General features: G+C 46.1%; 1 protein-coding gene across 1 annotated transcript in view; it reads left to right on the top strand.

Moving 5' to 3' along the window:
• The window catches only part of LOC148998386 (collagen alpha-1(XXV) chain-like), a 263,906-nt gene extending 257,592 nt beyond the window's left edge, over window positions 1–6,314 (top strand). The window contains exon 3 of the transcript XR_016155053.1: window positions 6,268–6,314. The gene's annotated coding sequence lies outside the window, so the exon portion shown is untranslated. The remainder of the gene's footprint in view (window positions 1–6,267) is intronic.
• Window positions 6,315–22,729: the final 16,415 nt, after the last annotated feature.

Raw genomic sequence — 22,729 nt, forward strand, 5'->3', positions numbered from 1 at the left:
ATAGAGCGTGGCGGTCCCATCGACCGATGAGCTCTTTCAATCTGCAGGTCGGGCATGTCATCAGCTAATTCGAGACCCACAAGGAGTAAATTTTCCACAAATGAGACCATCGTTGTTGATTCTTTTTCGGCTCCCTCCGGCACCCCATAAATCCATATGTTGTGCTCCGTCCTTCTCTCTTCCTGTCTTCGGATAATTTTTATTACTCTAAGTGGTGTTATGATTCTTGCATCCTTGTCTGTGTTTTTTTATGAAGTTATTTATTTGTCTTGTATGGGGGAATTTCTCTAATTGTTCTGGCTCAACCGGGAGCTCTCTCTCTATGCGACCATCTTGACGGTGTTTCGCCCGGAAGTTTCGGAAATCTTGTCAGTCTTATGATGTATGGGTAGCATGAGTAATGTTAAGTTGTGATTCGTGAAAACCCCTCATGGTGTACCCATACTTAGTAACGTTAATGTTAGAAAAGCTTAGCTTAGTAATTCCATGTATAGTATGTAGTCTTACCTTTTAATGATTTGTGTAGCCTTCTTTTTCCCCAGAGCGTATTTCTTGGCAATCGCTGAATCCGGGAACATGTCAGACACACTACGGTTTAAGTCATCAAAAAAACTGAATGCGACATTGTTTTTGGCAATTAGCATCGACATTTTCACCTCAGCTTTTAATATTTGGTCAGCTTCAGAAGAGGCACGGTTCACCACAAATGATGATAAAGATGTTGTGAGCCTAGCTGACTCACTCGTGCGCTTGTGTTTCAGTGATTTGTCGTGCTGCGAAACGTCATTTTCCCTCCGTGACCAACACTGAAATTACAGTGACAAATTTTGCAGTGGGCATAATTTGGCCCAACATGGCTACTTGTCAGGTAGTGGAAGGTGGTCTCCCATTTGCTTAAATAGCGGCATAATGTCCGCGCTTTTGGTTGGTGAGTGTTTCGGAGATTTTGACTGTCGGCGTCCTCCTGATCCATCATCACATTCATCTACCATTTCTCTCCTTCAGAGTTCCCGCTACTTTTCCCCCTTCTTCCTCCCGCCCTTCAGAACTGTCTTCTTCTTCTTCTTTGATAGTAGCCTACTGTCTGTATACTGCCACCAGCTTTACTGGAGGTCTGGCAGTCCAAGTCCAAGTCACTTCACAGACAGATAGTTGCGTGTTCTGAGTTGACACAATCAAAGCGTAAAAATACGGGATATTTTACGGGAAAATACTAAAACGGGAAGACAGTGGGAAAAGAACTAAAATACGTGAACCCGGAAAAAACGGGAGGGTTGACAGCTATGATCAAAAAGGCAACAGAAACAGATGATAATTAATAGGCTACTCTTTCCGCTGGATAAACAGCTTTCAGAAGTCACTTTCTCTCAGGATACGTGCACGAGCCCCCAGTCACTCTCTCACATTACTTTCAGCATGGCCCGCTTTATGCGGTCTCCTCACTCCAAAATTGAAATTTTACTGAAATCACAGACAGGTGTTTGTCATTTAAACTTGTCGCACTTGTTCACCGCTCGGCTCCGTCCAAGCTCTCCTGCTACAGACTTCGCTGAACCACGCCCATTGCATTTAATAGTGGAGACAGGTGTTCGGAAATAGTAATGAGCGAATACACACATTTTTAATATCATAATTTATTTCAGGAACCTTAATGTACAGAAAATCAAAATCGATATGCGACACAAAAAAAAATGGACAGTGTTTTAGAGCTCCCCCTAAATGTCTCAAAGTAGGCTTTCAGGGGAGCCCAGGTCCTTTTCAGGGGAGCCGAGCTCCCCTTAGCTCCCCCATAATTCGAACATCACATGTCGGCTAAAGGCAGTTTATTGTAACATTATCATGGACGAGCACAGAGCATTAGTTCAATGTCAAGCTGATAAAAGAAGTCTATTATTGTAACTGCAGTGGGAGTTTACATTAGTTTCCAGCATGTTGTGTGATAATTTCACCGTTGTGTTGAAAGTCTCCGTGTGGCCTGTAGTGAATCCTCGCTCGTGAGATCAAGCACGTACATGAGGACGAGCGCTCTTGTTGCATTCTGAAACATCACCACTAGATGCCGCTAAAAAACGCATACAGCATCTTTAATTTGTAATTCCTTGTTATCTTCCTGCTGTTACCCAGAGGGAATCCAACAACCAATATAATTCTTTAGGGTGACCATATTTTGATTACCAAAAACCAGGACACTCGGCCCGGCAAACAGATGGGCCTACTCAAATGATACTCGAAATTTACTTAAAGATACCTTATTAATTTCAATACATTTAAAGTAGGTTATGGCTCCTCTGTATGGCTAGAAAATGGTTATATTGTTATATGAAAACAGGACATGTCCTGGGAAAACAGGACAGTTGGTCACCCTAAATTCTTCCGGTTCAGAGATGCTACTCCCTCTCTCTCTCTCCTCTCTCAAACATACCTTGTAATTACTTTGTATGTTACTTATTAATGTAATAGACCATAATATATAGACCATTTTGCAAGATGTAAACAACACTGGTCCAGAAACACTTCCTGTTTCAGTTTGTAGCTGTTTTCTTTATTTTACATGTAAAGAAAACATCTTAAAGATGTTTGTTTAACTTTTTAATTCAGTTTTATATGTTCTGTTGGTTGTTTTTTTTTTTTTTTTACGATTTTTCTCCCCCCCTTACGGAAGCCCTGAACCGCAACCTAAAAAAAAAAAAAAAATCAGTAAAAAAAAAAATCAGTAAAAAAAAAAAAATCTGTAAAAAAAAAAAAAAATCTAGCATTTCGAGATTAAAGTCGAAATGTTTCGAGATTAAAGTCGAAATGTTTCGAGATTAAAGTCGGAATGTTTCGAGATTAAAGTCGGAATGTTTCGAGATTAAAGTCGGAATGTTTCGAGATTAAAGCCGAAACATTGTGCATTCATAACAGTGCGTGTCCACTGGCTCAGAGCGTGCGCGCGCGTGTGTGAAGTCGAACTGCCATGGATAAACCCAAAATAGTAGCTTTTTACTTTTATCGGGGCTTTCAACAAAATTCTACACACGTCACACGTACGTGGCAGTGTTTCTGAGGTGTTTTCGTGCTCGTCTAGTCAACACTATCTGGGTCGAGAACAGAACAGTACTGTTCGGTCTCCCTCTTCAACGTAAATACGCTCTGGATACATTTTAAGTGCATCATTCTATATCCAATCATTTGGCCGGATCCTGTGATTTCCTAAGATTTAATAACCACTTATGGTTGAGGAGAGATTCTCTGATATGATTGTAAAGCACTTTGAGTGTAGGCAAATATGAAAGCGCTATATAAATGCCCTATTCATTCATTCATTCATTCATTCATAAAGCTGGATTTCTCCATCCAGTCTGAAAAGTGTTTTCCGTGTTGGTTTTCCTATAGGCTAAAGTCTATTCCGGCGCATTATATTTTATAACGATAAAGTAAGATACGTAATTTAGATAAAAGTAAAAAGCTACTATTTTGTGTTTATCCATGGCAGTTCGACTTCACACCCACACGCGCGCGCTCTGAGCCAGTGGACGCGCACTGTTATGAATGCACAATGTTTCGACTTTAATCTCGAAACATTTCGACTTTAATCTCGAAACATTTCGACTTTAATTTCGAAACATTTCGACTTTAATCTCGAAACATTTCGACTTTAATCTCGAAATGCTAGATTTTTTTTTTTTTTACAGATTTTTTTTTTTTACTGACTTTTTTTTTTTTTAGGTTGCGTTTCAGGGCTTCCGTACTCCCTAATTATAAAGGAAAGCAATAAGTACAAACGGCAGACAACTAAAGCAAATGTTGTTTTTATTTAATCAAAAGCAAAAAAAATGTAACCCCCACTTCTGGAGTGAATAATAAATAAATGAACACCCTCTTGGAATCAAAGTCCCAGTTGTGTTTTAAGTCACACTTTGTAGTCTAGACTAAAATGAGACAAACATTCACCTTGAGAGTATAGCAGCATTTTCTAAAGCATTAACAATACATTCAAATCTGAGGCAATTTTTTTTTTATAATTCGAGGATTTGCCAGCATAAAGAATTCAGCACTGAACAAAAAGTATGTTTTGAGCGGTGAGGAGAGTCTATCTTAAATGCTTAAATTGGCTATTGCGTTCAAGGAATCAACAAATACGGTATGTATGTGATTGGCTACATCGCTCAACGCTGCAAACATGCATACATAGAAAATCTGGCCTGTAAATGGTTTCTATTTTGTTTTGGTTGTTCTTGAAGCTTTTCTGCAACAGATGAATACAATATTACTTTTATATGTTTTAAATATATATTTCTAGTTTGCGGGAGTCCCGCGAATCGTTTTAATCTCCCGCAAACCACACACACAGAGTGAGTGCATAACCGCCCGCACTCGAACATCAAATCTAGTCCCGCGCCGCACTTTATTGGGCTGGCAGTGCACGTCTCTCAAGGGCCCGGCCTGACCCGAGGATAGTTCATGTTATCACTGTGAAGCTGCTTTGATACAATCTGTATTGTGAAAAGCGCTATATAAATAAATGTGACTTGACTTGACTTGACTAGTGACGGGAAATATAAGCCCGAGCCATGTTGTCGCTTGCTGTATGCTGTTTCCGTTTCGTGTGTGCTATCATGTTGTTGTTGTCGCTTACCATACTGCTACGTGAGTGAAACTAACGCTACGGAAACTCCGGGGAGCCAAAAATATGACATTACACAAAAACTCGATTTACTTATTTTTTTAAATCACCCGCAACAAAAAATTCGAATTAATTAATTTAATCGATTTTTCGCCCAGGCTCTATATGGATATAAAGAGGAAAATTGTATTATTTTGAGGTAGTTTTTTCTTCAATAGATCATTCTTAAAAGCAATATCATTTTGGCTGACTACTGGTTTGCTTACCCAAGATATGCAGTACATAAAGCATCTTCAGTAATTGTTGGCCCAAACCAAACATCACTGGGCAGGGTTAAGGCAGGCTATTTGTATTTAAATAGACAAATAGCCCACCTTTGTAAATAGACACTCCGTATAAATAAAGGTGACGACTTTCACAGAACCACTATTTGTTGTTGCATGCTGTTGTTGTTGTTGAATCACAGCTGATTCTTCCATGCTTTTGCAGCAGTCTGATGCACCAGCTGTTAATCGTTGCCTGTGTTGCATAGCATGTTCGGGGTAGAGAAATAAAGAAGGGATGTGTTTTTTTTTTTGTTTTTTTCAGGTGTTGATTTCAAATATTAACAGCGTTTTTCAGAAATCACTTACTGCATCTTTTAATTGGATAATTGGAGCATTAATTGGATAAAGCCTTAATTATGTGCAATTGTGCATGCAGTGCATTGTTTACATTTTAAAAGTATCCACAAGTTTCCGAGGGGCGCTCCTGTAAAAAATAAAGTGGGTGAAACTTCCGGTGACGTGGCAGAAGTAGCATTCCAATGGTATTTTGTGTGTTAGTTAGCGAAGAGGCTAACTGTTTTTCTGAGAATTATTTTACTATTTAAAGACGCAAATCTTTATGAGAGATGTTGTTACGGAGCTCAGGGACAACATATGCTGTTCGCGGTTGTATGTATAACCGGACTAAACTAATTCAGTGGATTGTTTTGAACATAATCTGAAAACGAAATCAGAGTGATCCTGCCAGAGCCTGTCTCTGATCCTGCCAACGACTGTAGTTTCTATCACCTCCCAAAAGATGACGAATCTTCCTCTGTACCTTTGTTTAAATTCTTAATATTATATAAACTCTATCAGCATGTGTTTGGCTGTTCCCTACTGATGTTACACCTAAACTCAGGATCAAAGCCTGTGTTGACAGAATACCAAATGTGCCAGTTAATGTATTCAAGTAAGTTAGCACATTAATTTATAATTTTGAATAAACTCCAAAGCACAATGACTAAGTGTGTATTTTTTATTTTAATTGTTTGTCAGCTCGCACAACTGTCTGTCACCATGCCTTGATGAGTATTGATTATTAATAATGTTATTATAATACTCCCAATCAACTACTGCGGAGGGTAAAGGTACTGTTACTGTATTTCACCCTTTTGAATTTCGTTGAGGTTGTGTTCCCACATCATTAGCTAGTTTGGATCGCTATAACTTGAATGACTGTCAACTGTTGAATGAACGAGTGTTGTCAAGCATGTCAAATCGCGCTTTGTTTACTTCTAACCGGAAGTCGCGCCCACTTTTGACGCAAGGCCTCATGGGGCGTAGGAAACTTGTGGATACCATCTACATTGAATCAGAAATTTTAATCATACAATGTTTTCTTACCTGCTCTAGGTCCAGCGGGCAAAAGGGGAAGAAGAGGACGCAATGGAGAACCCGGTGAGTTTTTTGTTTTGTTTTTATTTTTTTAGCTCTGTTTGTAAGGTTGTCTCACTCAGTGGCCAAAAATTTAAAATGTTAAATTCTGAAAATGAACTGTGGGCCTTAGTCTGTGGGATGGTTAGTAACTGTTCCCCTTAACGACAAAAAAAGTCTTTAATCCAAACTATGTACATACAGAGTACTAGTGGTATTCTGAAGTGGAACATGTGGGTTCTCTTTCATAGGTTCACTCAACGCTGTAGATAGCGCAGTGGGATATTCTCTGAATATGCCGATTGTCTGAAGCCCAATAGAATCACTCCAATTCATTGGCTGATGGCGCTCGCGCAATCTGGCCCCGCCCCGACGCAATTACGTCGCATAATCATATACGCGCGTGCGCCATCTTCCCCTCAGATTTCTCTGCCTTCACGAACCGATCACATCGCCCTTCGTCTCGGTTTTTCTAAGCCTATTTTCAGGTTTTTCGGATTCTTGCACTTCAGCGACTGCACAAGTGGAACTCTGTTCTCCTTCCAGTGAAGCTGCAATGGAGTATCGACGTTGCTCTCCGCCATGTGCTCGCTTCATCGCAAGCGACGACCCTCACAGTAAGTGCATCAGGTGTTTGGGTTTCTCACATGCGCGCGAGGCCGTTTTGGGTTTTTCTAAATGTAAATTTTGCGATAATTTACTTCTAAAAACTCTCCGCACTCGGCTTGCGGTTTTTGAGAAGGATTCTAAATTCGTTTCCCCCCGTCGCGCTCCCGAGGCTTCTCGAGGATCCGCGGCCTGGGGTTCGGATGTTGAGATCGAGGATGTGGAGTTTGAGCAGACGGGCCCCGCTCTTTCTCTCCCTCCATCTCCCGAGCTCGCTCACTCGCCGGTCGAGTTCGCTCATGATTATTTGTGTCCCAGCCCGGGAGCACGCGATTCTGTTTCTTTCGGGCTGGAGGACGTCATCTTTACCGCGGCTTCCGACTCCGAGGATTTCGGGCCTGCTCTCGTCGATGACGTTAACCCGCCTAGCGGCCAGGAAACGCGGCCTACCGCGGCCTACTCTGAGCTCGTGGATGTGCTTTCGCGCGCCACGGAGAAATTCTCGATCAACTGGCCTGACGAGCCTCGCGAATCGCAGTCCTACCAAACTCGACGAGAGGTTTTTCAGTGGCCCTAATTCTAGGCCCCAACGGAGAAAATTGCCATTTTTCAACGATCTGCATCGGGAGATTTCCAGATCCTGGAAGCAGCCTTTCTCTTCGCGTCTCACTAATGCGTCAGCTGCTGATTTCACCAACCTCGTGGGTTCTGTGGAACAGGGCTACTCTGCCATTCCGGCTATCGAGAATACTTTGGCCAGCCATCTTGCTCCATCGTCGGCGCTATCTTGGAGGGCACGTCCTCTCCTTCCATCGAAGGCATGTAGAACCTCTTCCTCTCTCATCGGGAAATCCTACATAGCGGCTGGTCAGGCAGGCATGACCCTTCACACCATGGCCATCCTTCAGGCCTACCAGGCCGATATCCTTAAAGAGATGGATGAGGGTAGTGGTGTCACTCCTGAGGCTGTGAAGGAGCTGCGTAAGGCCAAGGATTTGGCCTTGAGGGCCACCAAACATACCGCACGTGCGGTGGGCCGCTCTATGGCTGGCGCGGTTGCTGCGGAACGCCACTTATGGCTCAACCTCACTGAAATTCGCGATAGAGATAAGGTTTTCCTCCTCGACGCCTGTCTCAGTCTCTCAGTCAGGTCTGTTTGGGGAGGCGGTTAATACGGTGGTCGAGAAATTCCGCTCCTCCAAGTCTCAATCCGCCGCTTTTAAGCAGTTCATGCCCAGGAGAGTTCGGGAATCCCCCGCTCCCTCCCCTGCCCGAAGACCTAGAGAACGCTTTTCTCAGGGAGCGGAGTCCTCTTTCAGGAGGAGTGACCCAGCGCGTCCCCCACCTCCCACGGTTTGGGGAGCCAGCGGTTGCCCGTTCCCCCGTCAGCGACCTCATAAACGTGTGCAGCTGAAGCGATCTGACAAGCCGCCCGCTCCAGCTGCCTCGTCCCGCTCCTGACCCGTTGGTCGGGAAAAGGAGAGCTCCTCCACAGGCACAAGGTTGGGACAGACCGCGCAAGCGTTTCTGTCCACCTCCAACCAGCTCTCCTTTTCTTACCCTGTCTCCTTCGCCACCCTGGGTGTTTCGAAGAGCAGGCCATATTTCACCGCTTCTACGCAGCCCGGTGCGAGAGGAAGGAGACACCCTGGGTTTTCTCTCCTCTCCCCCGACACTCTCTTTGACTGCCGGTCACGTCCTCAGAAACGTTCTTCCTTTTTCTCTGGAGCAGGCAGGCCCGGTCACCCAGACCTCAGCATTAGCACCTCTCATCGCGTGTCAGGACGCCAAGGGCTCTCCTGCACGGCCAACCTTGCAACTCCACGACCTTCAGCACGACACCCTCACTCAGGTATGTCATATGCATTGCAACACCCCTCTTCCTCTTTCACATTTCTTTCCAGAATGGGAGCGGTTACAAGGGTATCGCCGTGGATTCTTCGCACAGTTCGGTTCGGCTACACTCTCCAGTTTTGCCGCAACCCCCCTCGGTTCAACGGGATTTTTCCTACTGTAGTCAACAGCGCCACTCAGGCTTCTGTGCTACAGCGGGAAATTTCTTCCCTCCTTCTCAAAGGAGCTATAGAAAAGAACAGGTTCGCCTTTGGAGGGAGGGCATTCCAGTACAAGGTCCTTCCCTTTGGCCTTGCCCTGGCACCGAGAACGTTTACGAAATGCGTGGATGCAGCACTGGCCCCCTTGCGGCTCCAGGGCATCCGCATTCTCAATTATCTGGACGACTGGCTCATTCTAGCCCAGTCCAGGGAGTTGGTTACCCACCACAGGGACACTGTTCTCCGCCATATTCAGTCTCTCGGCCTGAGGTTGAACATGGATAAGAGTGTTCTTACTCCAGCTCAGCACACAGTCTTCCTGGGTGTGCACATGGATTCCGTTCGTATGCAGGCCCGTTTGGCTCCTGCACGGATTTGCAGTTTGATGTTTGGCCCGTTTTTCGCTTAGCCATCATGTTTCTGTGGGCACTTGCCGCAGGCTTCTGGGCTTAATGGCCGCAGCCTCCCCTGTGCTACCCCTGGGTCTGCTCCACATGAGACCCTTCCTGTGGTGGATGAAGCTCTCAGGCATCCGGCCCACTGGGTCAGCCTTTCGCCTGTTGAGGGTGTCGGGCAGTTGCTCTCGCGCCCTGTTGATTTGGCGGGACCATCTCTTTCTTCAGAAAGGGGTCAGCATGGGAACGGTATTCCGTCGCCAGATGCTTACGACGGATGCCTCTCTATCCGGTTGGGGAGCAGTTTTCGAGGGCAGGCCAGCATGTGGGGTCTGGACGGGCGAGACCCTCGCTTGGCACATAAACTGCTTAGAACTGAGAGCCGTCTTCCTGGCTTTGCGTCATTTCCTCCCTTTTCTAAAGGGTCACCATGTCGTTGTCAGGACGGACAACATGGCGGTAGTTTCCCATGTAAACCGGCAAGGAGGTTCTCGATCTCGCACCCTGGACAGGCATGCGCGTCATCTTCTATTATGGTCTCAGAGCAGGTTCCTTTCTCTGAGAGCGGTCCATGTCCCAGGGGTTCTGAACCTCGCAGCGGATTTTCTATCGAGGCAGAAACTCCAGTCGGGGGATTGGATGTTGAACCGTCAGACAGTTTCCCTGATCTGGGAGGTGTTCAGAAAAGCGAAGGTGGACCTCTTTGCCTCGCAGGAGTCATCCCAATGCCCGCTCTGGATTTCCCTGAATCCTCCAGCTCCGTTGGGGATAGATGCATTCGCCCACCCTTGGCCAATGCAGAAACTCTATGCCTTCCCGCCCATCAAACTGATCCAGGCGGTCCTGGCCAGAGTGAGGGAGAGCGGAGTCCGCCTCCTTCTAGTAGCCCCATTCTGGCCGTCTCAGCCATGGTTTTCGGAGTTAATTCCTCTGCTGGAATCGCCTCCCTGGAAGATTCCAATCAGAGAGGATCTGCTTTCCCAACTTCAGGGCAGGATTTGGCATCCTCGCCCGGACATGTGGAAGCTGTACGTTTGGCCGATCAAGGGTCGTCGACTTTAGGCTTGGATCTCCCGACTGACGTTCAGGAGACCATCGCTAGTGCTAGAGCTCTTTCTACAAGGAGACTGTATTCTTCCAAATGGAAGGTTTTCGCGTCTTGGTGCTTGGCACGTGATAGGAACCCAGTTAACTGCCCTGTCGCTTCAGTGTTGGAGTTCCTGCAAGAGAGATTTTCCTCCGGGGCGGCGGCTACCACCCTCAGGGTCTATGTTGCAGCCATTGCGGCACATAGAGAGTCAAACGAGATTCCTTTGGGCAAATTGAGGTTAGTTTCGGCCTTCATGCGTGGGGTTAGGCGCCTGAAACCAGTTCGCTCCCCTAGAGTTCCCTCTTGGAATCTTTCTGTCATCTTGGAGGGTTTAAAGGAGGCCCCCTTTGAACCCTTAGAGTCAGCTCCAGATCGGATTCTGACTCTTAAGGTGTCACTTTTGTTGGCTTTGTCTTCTTTAAAGCGGGTAGGGGACTTGCAGGCTCTTTCTGTTAGTGAGTCATGCTTAGACTTTGCTCCCGGGTTAGTCAAAGTTTCCTTGAGACCTAGGCCAGGCTATGTTCCTAAGGTTCTCTCCACAGCGTTCCGCTCTCAGGTTGTTAGCCTTAACGCTTTCCACCCTCCGCCTTTTTCCTCTGAGGAGGATAGGAAGCTTAATCTGCTCTGCCCAGTTCGGTCTTTGAAGTTTTATGTAGACCGCTCCAGCTGTTGGAGGAAATCTAACCAGCTTCTGGTTTGTTTTGGTGCTGGCCGCCGTGGGCTTGCTGCATCGAAACAGAGGATTTCTCATTGGGTCACAGAGGCGATATTGATTGCCTACCAGGCGCGTGGTTTGCCTTCGCCTCTTGGCATTAGAGCGCATTCCACCAGGAGTGTGGCATCCTCTCAAGCTCTTTTCAGGGGAGCTCTATTAGAGGACATTTGTGTTGCGGCCGGATGGTCCTCTCCGCACACTTTTGTACGTTTCTACAATTTGGATCTTGACATGACCCCGGATTCCCAGATTCTTTCTGTTTGAACCGTTTGTAGTCTTTATCTTTCGATACCAGTCATTACAGCGCTCTTTGCTTGGCAAGTTTGGTATCCCGTTCCCACTGCGCTATCCGCAGCGTTGAGTGAACCGATGAAAGAGAACGTCTCTGGTTACTTACGTAACCTATGTTCTCTGAATAGGGAACGAGACGCTGCGTTAGCGGCCAAGCTCCTCGCGCTGCTGGCAGTCTTCTTTTCGGCAGAGAAATCTGAGGGGAAGATGGCGCACGCGCGTATATGATTATGCGACGTAATTGTGTCGGGGCGGGGCCAGATTGCGCGAGCGCCATCAGCCAATGAATTGGCGTGATTCTATTGGGCTTCAGACAATCGGCATATTCAGAGAATATCCCACTGCGCTATCCGCAGCGTCTCGTTCCCTATTCAGAGAACATAGGTTACGTAAGTAACGAGTAACCAGAGACGTTTTACAAGGACTACTTTCTATACTATCATCCATAAAAAGTTAATTGCATATAAAAGTACATTCCATTAGATTCCTATTTAATTAGGGCCCAAGCCCTGAAATGGCGAAGGCCCTATTGTTTTCCTTAGGATTATTATTTGGGCCCAAGCCCTGAAAGGGCGAAGGCCCTATTGTTTTCCTTAATGATTATTTGGGCCCAAGCCCTGAAAGGGCGAAGGCCCTATTGTTTTCCTTAGGATTATTATTATTATTATTATTATTATTATTTATACGACTATACGGGCACTTTTGGGGCCCTTAACGTGCTCAAAAACTCTTGAAACTTTGCACACAGGCCCGAACCACTAGACTGACAAAAAGTTTTATCCACCAGGTTGTCAGGAAATTGAACTCTCTTCCTCCTGCCTTTTTAGTATTTCCCTCTTTGCATTGAACTTTGACTTTGCATATGCATACACTCACGCACACATATAAGTATGCATACACACATGCACATAAACACACATACATACAAACATTTTGCTGCTTTTATGCTTATAATTTATTGAAACAATTTATGTGCCGAATGTTTGTATTGTGATTTTATATTTAATTTTTGATTAATTGTCTAGTGTTTGTGTTGGGGATTTTAACACCATGGGTCTGAGGGAAACAGCATTTCAATCTTCTTTATGTTCTTTACATGGAGTAAGAATTGACAATAAATTGAACATGGAACATAGGTAAGAACCCGCGGCCATCAGGGCCAGGCTGAAGATGGTACCCGGGCGTGGCAGGGGGGCTAGACAGCGCCCCCTGTAACTGGGTCTGAAAACTTGGTCCATAAATCAAACACGCTTGCATGTAATAATATGAAACTCGGTACATGTAGATCTCATCGTTTCATATATACTTCATACTATTACTTTTTACCCCAGCCCAACAGGAAGTCGTCTATTTAGGGTTGTTTGTAAAACACTTGAAATGGAATTTGAAATACTCCTCCTAGAGAATTCAAACACACGGCACGAAACTCAGTCAGCATGAAGTCAAGACATTGAGGATGAAAGTTTGCGAGGGGATTTTTGATATCTCAAACGGTTTGGCTGTGGCGAGGAAACAAAATTATGGCGAGAAACGTGAAACAGGAAGTGTGTTATAACTTCTTTATACATTAACTGATCTTGATGAAACTTCAGTAGTGTGTTCGCTGTAAGAGGTCGATTACATGGATGTGACTATTGTGAGTCAAAGTTATAGCGCCACCAACTGGCAGCAGGAAGTGTGTCACTTTCAAAATGCTTTGAAATCACCCTCTTATTTTTAACCGATTTGCTTCAAACTTCATCTGTATAATGTAAACATACAGCAGATGTAGACCTGTGAATGGATTCTTGATATCTTTTAAACTGTTGCTGTGGCAACGCATCAAACTTTACCATTCTTTTAGGATGCTTTTGAGACCCTTAGCATGCTTCAAATTGCATGAAACTCATCACACACATCACATTTATTAGCCAGTAGACATGTGCAAAGTTTCAGAAACGGGTGTGGTGAGGGTTCAGTAGCGCCACCTTTTGACAAAATTGGGGTTATTTAGTTTTATCTACAGTTACAAAAATCAGTATGTATATTTTACTCCTCGAGCCGGACAACTTTCTAATTGACACTCATTACCTAGGACCCACAGAAAGTCAGATATGTTTGTTTGAATGTGGTCATGCTCTCTCTGAGCCTACGTCTCTGTCTCTGTCTTTGCCTGTCTGTGTGTGTTTGTGTGTGTGTTTGTTTGTAGGGGGAGGGGGCTTAACCATTTCACTGCTGTGTGTCTGGCCTGCAGAAAAAGAAAATACATTTCTTAATCCTGGTGTATTTTAAATATGTTTTTATTTAAATTTTTATAAGTAAAGGCATAATATAACCAGTTTAATTGTAGTGCATTGACAATAGTTGTATATAATTAGTTTATTAATTAAATTAACTTGGTCCATAAACTTGATCTGAAAATTTGATCCATAAATCAAACACACTTGCATGTAATAATATGAAACTCTGTACACTTATAGATCACATCAGGCCAAACAACTTTCGTGCTCTAAGTTTTACGACAATTCAAATGGAAGTCGGGAATTATGGGTCGTCTAAATAAATCTCCTAGGAGAAATACATCAAATTACAACGCATGTGTTTACCAATCACCACAAAACTCGGTGTGCATAAAGTCAAGACATTGAGGATGCTCAATTCCGGACGGATTTTTGATATCTCGAACGGTTTGGCCGTGGCGAGGAAATGAATTTTATGACTAAAAAAGGACACATAAAATGTGTTAAAACTTTGCTCGTTTTACCTACAGTTACAAAACGTGCCACGTATATTGTTCTTGTCAAGCCGATCAACTTTCTAATTAACAGTAAGAAGCTCAGACCAAAACAAAGTCAGATATTGCAGTTTGGATGTGTATCTTGTCTCTATCATTGTCTGTGTGGGGAGGAGGGAGGGGGGGGTTGCTGGTGTCTGTTTTTATGTGTGTGTGTGTGTGTGTGTGTGTGTGTGTGTGTGTGTGTGTGTGTGTGTGTGTGTGTGTGTGTGTGTGTGTGGCTGACTGTAGATTTTTTCTGCAAGTCCTTATCTTTTTGCATAACAATTTTGTATTTTTTTAAATTACAAAATATGCATATAACCCTAATCTTTTAAATGTATAGTTTGCTTTAAATAGATAAGAAACTCACGCACACTATCATTACTTGCACTTTTCAATCAAGTTTATTCACACACAACGTTTCGGTCACACGACCTTCGTCAGGAGTATATGAAATGTTCAAAAACATCTCTTTTTAAGTACGCACATGACCACTCCACTGAACTCCATCTGTAAACAATTAAGCTCATTAGGAGTACATAATTAGCCCCACATCACAGACAACTACAAATTGTAATAGGTTACAAAATTAGTTAAGATCACCCCGTAGATCAACAAGATAAAACAAAAAAAAACAAAAACATTTTGGTCAAACAATATCAAATTATACTTCCAAACAATTGTAACAGTCAGGCTCCTTAGCCACCCAAACTCCTCGCAAATCCATAATAAAGAAGAGGGAGAGAGAGAAAGAAAAACAAATATATTAATTACAAAATCACTATAACATGACATTAAATAATGCTTCATCATTCATACCCTTAGGTGATAAAGTTTGAAGAGTGTAAATCCAGAACAACTCACGTCTCTGTAGGAGTAATTCTATGTCGCCCCCTCTAGGTGGCAAAGTCACTTTCTCAATCCCACAAAACCGTAAAGAAGTAACATCGTGATTCAAAGTTACAAAATGTGCCGCAACTGGATAATTCATATCTTTTCTTCTGATCGAACTTTTATGTTCACTAATTCTTTGTTTCAATTGTCGTGACGTTTTCCCCACATAGCCAATACCACACGGACAACGAATCAAATAAACCACATGAGTGGAACTACAAGTAATCACAGATTTAATGCTATATTTTCTGCCAGTTCTAGGGTGACAGAAAAATGATGTTTTGAAGGTATTATTACACTGGGCGCAATTCCCACAACGATAGTTGCCCTTCTGTATAGGACTAAGTAGGCTCTGGGATGTACGAGGACTAGTACTCTGAAAATGAGCATGTACCAAGCTGTCTTTTAAATTCCTAGCACGTTTGTATACAATCAAAGGAGGATGTTTAAAAATATCACTCAACTCCGGATCAGATGACAGCAAATGCCAGTGTTTTTTAAAAATTGATTTAATTAAAAAGGACTTAGGTGAATGTGTTGTAATACAGGAAAAAGAGTACTTTTTTTTGATTTTTTTTGTCTTCTTTTTTAACAATTCAGAGCGTGTCTTTTTAAAGGCTGTATTGAATGCTTCCTCAACCCAATCTAAAGGGTAACCTCTGTTCAAAAAATTATTTTTCATGATTTTAGATTTCTCAAAAAAGTCGGAGTCAGAATGACAAATTCTCCTCAATCTGTAGAACTGACTCTTAGGCAGTCCTTTTTTTTTAGAAAAATAGGATGAAAACTGGTAGCGAGTAACAGTGTGTTACGATCAGTCTCTTTGGTAAACAGAGTAGTAGTCAAACAACCTTCGTTCTTCTGTACCCACATATCAAGGAAGTGTACTTGAACAGAATTGATTTCAGAGGTGAATTCCAAATCATCAACCAAGTTGTTCAAAAATGTAACAAATTCTCGAGCATCCTCGTGATCACCCCAAAAAATACAAAATATATCGTCGATGTATCTGTACCATTTGATGATCTGTGAATAAAAAGGATTCTTCTCTGTATTAAATATATAACTTTCTTCAAAAAAAACCATAAATACATTGGCATAGTTAGGGGCAAAGTTCGAGCCCATTGCTGTCCCACTTATCTGAAGAAAAAAATCATTATCAAAACTAAAATAATTATACTTCAAAAGGTAGGAAGCCATCTGGATAATAAAGTCCGAAGGAGGGCTAGAGTCCTTGCGTAACGAAAGATAATGTCCGAGGGCAATAAGTCCTTTTTCATGCGAAATGTTAGTATATAAACTTGTTTTGCCTAAAGTTAACAATACAGAGACATCCGGTAAATCATGTAACTCAGAGATCTTATTGATGAAATCGGTAGAATCTCGAATGTAAGATGGTAACGAATGAACAAAAGGTTTTATAAAAAAATCAACGTACTGCGATAAAGGGGATAAGAGAGAATTAGTCTGTGCCACAATCGGATGACCTGGAGGGTCAATAAGTCTCTTATGAATTTTAGGAAGAGTGTAAAAAACTGGTCTAATCGGATGTTGACAATACAAGAATTTAAACTCCGATTGAGATATCCAACCCTCCGTTTTAGCATTTGTTTAAAATGACAATATCTCTGATCGATAGGTATTGGTAGGATCCCCAGGAAGTTTTTTATAAAACTTAATATTCTGTAATTGTGCAAGAATTTCGTGTTGGTATTTTTCCGAATCTTGGACTACAATTGCCCCTCCTTTATCAGCTGGTTTTATAATGATACTTGGGTCACTTATCAATTCGGTCAAGGCTTTTTTCTCATTCAATGAAAGATTATGGGAGATATTATTACTAGAAGAACAAGTTTCCATCACATCTTGTTCGACCAAACGACAAAAAGTATGAATGGTGTGATTAGACACATTAGGGCAGAAATTACTTTTAGGTCTAAAAGGTGTCCTAGATGCACCACTCTGATTTGGAGAAAAAGTACCGTAGTTTCATTTGTCTAAAACATTTGAACAGATCCACTTTTAGCCCAAAACAATTAGCACCAACAGTAGGCACAAAAGATAGTCCTTTCGATAAAATCCCAATTTGGTCATCAGATAGTTCTTTTTGAGAAATATTGATTACCGTCTCTTTGAGTAGCTGCGGATCCACGGTCGTGAACTTCTTAGAGGCTCTTGAACCTCTTCGACATTTCTTCTTTGTGGTCTCCGTGGAGGGGCTCGTCTGTCCAAAAAAGAAGAAGTCGAAGCATGTGCACTTGAATCCATGGAGACCACAAAGAAGAAATGTCGAAGAGGTTCAAGAGCCTCTAAGAAGTTCACGACCGTGGACCCGCAGCTACTCAAAGAGACGGTATTTCGCATGAAAAAGGACTTATTGCCCTCGGACATTATCTTTCGTTACGCAAGGACTCTAGCCCTCCTTCGGACTTTATTATCCAGATGGCTTCCTACCTTTTGAAGTATAATTATTTTAGTTTTGATAATGATTTTCTTCAGATAAGTGGGACAGCAATGGGCTCGAACTTTGCCCCTAACTATGCCAATCTATTTATGGGTTTTTTTGAAGAAAGTTATATATTTAATACAGAGAAGAATCCTTTTTATTCACAGATCATCAAATGGTACAGATACATCGACGATATATTTTGTATTTTTTGGGGTGATCACGAGGATGCTCGAGAATTTGTTACATTTTTGAACAACTTGGTTGATGATTTGGAATTCACCTCTGAAATCAATTCTGTTAAAGTACACTTCCTTGATATGTGGGTACAGAAGAACGAAGGTTGTTTGACTACTACTCTGTTTACCAAAGAGACTGATCATAACACACTGTTACTCGCTACCAGTTTTCATCCTATTTTTCTAAAAAAAGGTCTGCCTAAGAGTCAGTTCTACAGATTGAGGAGAATTTGTCATTCTGACTCCGACTTTTTTGAGAAATCTAAAATCATGAAATAATTTTTTGAAATAATGAAAATGCCTTGGGGCTGCGGAATTTGCATAGCGTCACTCCGCCCCACCCCATGGGTATAAAACGAGAAAGTGAACGCAACCGCAGTATGTTTTCGCTTCGGAGCCAAGAGATTTCTTCACTCCTCAAGCTATTCTCACTGATTCAAGACTCTTCGAGACAAGCGTCCTCTTCAGTGTTGGTGTGACGGCTGTACCCAGCGAGACTCTGCATTGCCTGCGATCTGAGCATCGGTCTGCCAGACTTTGCGCTTCTCCCTGGTTGCCTCAGCGCTGAAAGAGTAAATTTCCTCCTCTCCAGTTAAAGAGCTGCACGCGGCACGTCTTTTTAAAGACGGTTCGCCCGTGTTCTTCTGGATGCGTTCGATTCATGTCATTTTCTGATGGTCACGATCGCTGCTCTGTGTGCCTGGGCATTCAGCATGCAGTAGCAGCGTTCGTGGATGACTCATGTTCCTTCTGTGGGAACATGAGCATCTCTACACTGTGATCTAGACTCAATGATCTGATAAAGTGAGAGTCCCCGTGTCCGTTACTCGTTCTGCTTCTTCTTCAAGAAGTTCTTCAACTCGCGGACAGGGTGATATGACGGTGATTGTGTGGTGCAACCCCCGACGCTAGCTCCTCGGGCCACACCCACCGCTCCAGTGTTAGAGCCAGCGAGCGCTGTATCGCTTCAGGCGTCTGCCTCTTCGCAGGTACCGTCTGTTTCGTTCAGCGCTCCAGAGGATGATGCGATGTCGATTGCAGCATCACAAGGCGGGCTTGACTCCTCGGGAAGTGAGGATGCGGCTGCGTTGCCTCCCTCGGGAGCGTCAGCGTCGCCGTGTCTGATCCCGAGATGACGGCCATGCGATCTCGGGCCACCGTGAGCATCGGGTGGGAGTGGAACTCCGCCCTATCCCGATCTATTGCGGCTGGATAATTGGTTTTTGGGTAACGCTGCCGCCTCACGGCCACAGCCAACCCCAATTTCCTTTTTTTCCGAGTTGCATGCGGAACTGACACGCACTTGGTGGGCCATTTTCCCCGCCTTTCCTCCCCTCGGCGGCACTGGGACTCCCCCGGTGGAGCGCTCTGTTGCGATGCTACTGCGTCCGCAGAGCGCGTCCTCCCGCGGTGCTCTCAGATGCCCACCCAAAGCCTGTAGGTTCTCGTCGTCTATGGCGGCGCGATCCTGTAGAGCGGCGGGACAGGCGGCCTTCGCCTTGCATATGATGAGCACCTGCTAGCTGCTCAGGAATATGCACGAGGGGGGGACGGACCAAGCGAGCTGCCGCTGACCACGCTCTCAAATGGGCGACGGAAGTGGCCGCTCGCTCCCTTGGTCAGGTGATGGCCACCACTGTGGTCCAGGAGCGTCATCTATGGCTCAACCTGGACGCAGGATGCAGAGTGGATTCGTCTGCTCGATGCCCCTCTCCCAGGTTGGCCTTTTCGGCAGTGCGGTCCAGGACTTCGCCCAGCAGTTTTCGACTGCCCAGGAGCAGACGGAGGCGGGTTTACACTTCTGCCCCGACAGCCAGCTGCTGCCTCCACCCAGCCGTCGCCTCAGACGCCTCCGCCTGCTCGCCGCCGAGGACGCCCCCTGTGGCTCCCTTCCCTCCCACGCGACCCCAGCAGCAGCCTTCAGCCGGTTCGCGTCGTGGAGGAGACCACAGGTGAGCGTCACAGCCCCCTCAGGCCACGTGCCCCGCTAACGCCAGGCGAAGCGATGTTCCTGAGGCGGGCTGCTCAGTGATAGTGTCACGGTTTTTCATAGGAGGCAGTAGCAGGGCCCCTCCTTCCCCCGGTGGAGGGCCGGGGGAGAATCTTTTGTTCTAGCTCCCCGCTGCTCACCCACGAGTGAGCAGCGCCCTGAGCTGGTTGAAGAAAGACTTTGACACTATCACTGAGCACACAGACTGGAATGAGCGCGCACGACATCCAGTGCGTCGCCCCGCTCATTCCTCTCTGTCTCTGAGGGTGCGGATGGGAGCATGTGTTGTCCCTCAACTACGCGACTCCCCTCCCCCTCTATCGCCAGACCCCCGGCAGAACAGACCCCCGTCCTTCCCTGGTCTCTTCTGTCGGGGAGCGGGGTTCGACTGTGCATCCGTGCGGGGTAACTCCTGTGCGCATGCCAGTCTCCCCGCCTCGCTGCTCCTCCGGGGGGACGTCTGTGGTTCGTATGACCCCGCTGGTGCAATTCCTGGGAGCTTGGCTGGAGATGCCCGGCCTGTCCCGCTGGGTCATCAGAACCATCAGATTCGGCTACGCGATTCAGTTCGCACGGTCTCCTCCCCGTTTCAGGGGAGTTCGCTCCACGATGGTCGGTGGTAATGCCCCGGTCATGAAAGCGGAGATTGCGACCCTGCTGGTGAAGGGTGCAATCGAGACGGTCCCTCCAGCCGAGATGAGGTCCGGGTTCTACAGCCCCTACTTCATTGTCCCCAAGAAAACCGGTGGGTTACGACCGATCCTGGATCTGCGCATTTTGAACCGTACTCTTCATCGACTGCCGTTCAAAATGCTCACAGCCAAACGCATTTTCGAATGCGTTCGGCCTCAGGATTGGTTTGCAGCGATCGACCTGAAGGACGCGTACTTTCATGTCTCCATTTTGCCTCGACACAGACCGTTTCTTCGGTTTGCTTTCGAGGGCCAGGCATATCAGTACGCGGTTCTCCCATTCGGGTTAGCTCTGTCACCTCGCGTCTTCACGAATATCGTCGAGGCAGCCCTTGTTCCCCTTCGTGAACACGGGGTTCGCATCCTGAATTATCTCGACGACTGGCTGATATTGGCACACTCTCGGGAACAGGTTTGCGAGCACAGAGACCTGGTGCTCCGGCACCTAGCCCGTCTGGGCCTTCGGGTCAACCGGGAGAAGAGCAAACTTTGCCCCGTGCAGAGGATGTCTTTTCTCGGTATGGAGATAGACGCGGTCGCCATGTCTGCACAGCTTATGAACGAGCACGCACACTTACTGCTGGCTTGTCTTCGACAGTTCGACGGCAAGAGTGCGGTTCCACTGAAACTTTTTCAGAGGCTCCTGGGGCATATGGCATCCACAGCCGCGGCAACGCCGCTCGGATTGCTTCATATGAGACCGCTTCAGCTGTGGCTTCGCGATCGAGTCCCGAGGTGGGCATGGCATCGCGGCTCGCTCCGAGTTCCAGTGACTCCAGCGTGCCGCCAAACCTTCTTCCGTGGTCGAACCTCAGCTTTTTATGGGCCGGTGTCCCTCTTCAGTGAGTTTCCAGGCATCTCGTTGTCTCCACAGATGCATCTACCACGGGTTGGGGTGCCATGTGCAATGGGCATGCAGCCGCGGGTTCCTGGACAAGACCCCAGCGCCTCATGCACATCAATTGCCTCGAGCTGCTGGCAGTACGCCTGGCCCTGCACCGCTTTCGAGCACTGCTCAGGGGTCAACACGTACTTGTCCGTTCAGACAATACCGCTACAGTAGCGTACATCAACCACCAGGGTGGTCTACGCTCACGTCGGATGTCGCAGCTCGCCCGCCACCTCCTGATATGGAGTCAGAAGCACCTGAGGTCCCTTCGTGCATTGTACATTCCAGGAGACCGGAACCTGGCAGCCGACGAGCTGTCACGGGTCCGCTTATCTCCGGCGAATGGTGACTCCATCCCCAGACGGTCCAGCTGATTTGGGACCAGTTCGGGGAGGCACAGATAGATCTGTTCGCCTCCCGGGACTCATCCCACTGCGCCCAGTTTTATTCCCTGTCCGTGGGCACTCTCGGCATAGATGCACTGGCGCACAGCTGGCCGCGGGGCCCACGCAAGTATGCGTTTCCCCCAGTGAGCCTTCTTGCATGGGTGTTGTGCAAGATCAAGGAGGACAAGGAGCAGGTCCTGCTGGTAGCCCCCTGTTGGCCCACCAAGACGTGGTTCTCCGAACTCATGCTCCTCGCGACAGCACCTCCTTGGCCTATTCCTCTGAGACAAGATCTACTCACTCAGAGACGGGGCACTCTGTGGGACCCTCGTCCCGATCTCTGGAGACTACACGTGTGGCTCCTGGAAGGGACGAGGCAGGTTTGAGTTCGCTGCCACTTGCGGTGGCGGCAACCATCACTTCCGCTAGAGCGTCGTCCACGAGACACCTTTACGCGTTGAAGTGGAACCTCTTCGTCAACTGGTGCTCTTCTCTCGAAGAAGACCCCCGGAGATGTTCGATCGGTGTCGTGCTTCCTTCCTGCAAGGAGGGTTGGAGCGTAGGCTGTCGCCCTCCACCCTTAAGGTTTACGTCGCGGCCATTGCCGCGTCTCATGATGCAGTGAAAGGTAAGTCTATGGGGAAGCATGACCTGGTCATCAGGTTCCTGAGGGGAGCGAGGAGGCTAAATCCCCCTTGCCCTCCCCCTCGTGCCCTCTTGGGACCTCTCAGTAGATCTAAGTGCTCTGCAGAGGCCTCCCCTGGAGCCTTTGCAATTGGTAGAGTTTAAGTCCTGTCCTATGTGACGGCACTCCTGGTTGCATTGGCTTCCGTCAAGAGGGTAAGGGACCTGCACGCATTCTCCGCTGACGAAGCGTGCCTGGAGTTCGGGCCGGGTTACTCTCACGTGTTCTTGAGACCCCGGCCTGGACATGTGCCCAAGGTTCCTACCACTCCCTTCCGGGACCAGGTGGTGAACCTGCAAGCGCTGCCCCTGGAG

This window comes from Pimephales promelas, chromosome 1 (assembly GCF_988280905.1).
Source record: "Pimephales promelas chromosome 1, fPimPro1.hap1.1, whole genome shotgun sequence".
In the NCBI taxonomy this organism is placed as follows: Eukaryota; Metazoa; Chordata; class Actinopteri; order Cypriniformes; family Leuciscidae; genus Pimephales; species Pimephales promelas.